The sequence below is a fragment of the Epinephelus moara genome, chromosome 3 (genome assembly GCF_006386435.1).
Source record: "Epinephelus moara isolate mb chromosome 3, YSFRI_EMoa_1.0, whole genome shotgun sequence".
Taxonomy (NCBI): Eukaryota; Metazoa; Chordata; class Actinopteri; order Perciformes; family Serranidae; genus Epinephelus; species Epinephelus moara.
The window spans coordinates 39,799,004-39,800,517 of record NC_065508.1 but is presented as its reverse complement, the minus strand read 5'-3'; the positions used below and the strand labels follow the sequence as shown (position 1 = coordinate 39,800,517).

At 41.9% G+C, this 1,514-nt stretch overlaps 1 protein-coding gene across 2 annotated transcripts in view; it reads left to right on the top strand.

Annotated features, from left to right (window-relative positions):
• LOC126384729 (galactosylgalactosylxylosylprotein 3-beta-glucuronosyltransferase 1-like) overlaps positions 1–1,514 on the top strand; it is a 69,146-nt gene that overhangs the window by 53,547 nt on the left and 14,085 nt on the right. The window lies entirely within an intron of this gene.

The following is a 1,514-nucleotide window of genomic DNA, read 5'->3' as shown; positions in this document are numbered from 1 at the left end:
ATGTTTGTGTACATCAAATATAGACCACAGCACTGAAATTTCAGGTGAATCCAAAGATAAGTGTCTGGTAAGAAGTACTTCCTTTCACCACTAGGTGGCGCTATGACTCACGGAATATTGTCATATAAATGTGTTCAGGGTGGGACAAATTTGAATCATGTCGAGTTTGGTGGACAACAGACCATTTACTCCAAATTTATAGCAATTTCCTGTTTCATGGCGAGACATCAAAAGTAAACCCTCTGCAGCGCGCATAGACACTAATGATACGTCATGTTTGTGTACATCAAATATAGACCACAGCACTGAAATTTCAGGTGAATCCAAAGATAAGTGTCTGGTAAGAAGTACTTCCTTTCACCACTAGGTGGCGCTATGACTCACGGAATATTGTCATATAAATGTGTTCAGGGTGGGACAAATTTGAATCATGTCGAGTTTGGTGGACAACAGACCATTTACTCCAAATTTATAGCAATTTCCTGTTGCATGGCAAGACATCAAAAGTAAACCCTCTGCAGCGCGCATAGACACTAATGATACGTCATGTTTGTGTACATCAAATATAGACCACAACACTGAAATTTCAGGTTAATCCAAAGATAAGTGTCTGATTAGAAGTACTTCCTTTCGACACTAGGTGGCGCTATGATTATCAGGCAATATGGTAATGAAACTGTGTTCAGGGCGGGACTAATATGAATCATGTCAAGTTTGGTGGAGATTGGACCGTTTATGCCAGAGCTACAGCAATTTCGTTTTTCATGGCGAGACCTCAAGATTCAACGCTCGGCAGCGGGCGCGCCATTCAACATTGGGCAAATGCTGTGATAACTTTTGGTCACAACGTAGTCACGCTTACATACAACAAGTTTGGAGCCAATCTGATTAAATCTGTAGGACAAGTTTGTTAATTTACAAGCCCTGGAAATGGGCAAAAACGCACAAAAATTACATCAGACAACAGTACTTGCAACCTGTGATGTGTATGCCACGTTTGGTGAGTTTTCAAGCATCCCTTGTCCCTTCAAAACAACATTGTGTTTGATGGCGAACAAGGCGGCGCCACGGTGACAGCGTTTGATGAAAACTCAAAAGCTTCATTTCTAAGTATCATCAACGTCTAAGGACTTAGACCAGCAAGTTTGAGGTGGGTCTGATTAACCTGCTAGAAGAGGGACATCAAAGAATGTATAAAGTAGCTTTCTGTTGCCAGTAGGTGTCGCTATGGCGGTGATTCAAAATTCCTATGTAGATGTGTTCAGGGCTGGACTGTTATCATATGTGTGAAGTTTTGGCAAGATATTCCCACGTGGAGTCAAGTTACAGCAACGTTTATCATCACGGCGAAACATCAAAGTTCGCCGCCAGGCCATGGCCACGCCCTTCGACGAAAACTCACAGTTTCCACAATAAAGCGTCATCAACGTCTTATGACATTTTTGACCAAGTTTGAGGTGGATCTGGTCAATTCTGTAGGAGATGTACATTAAAGTCCAAAACATGACATTTCC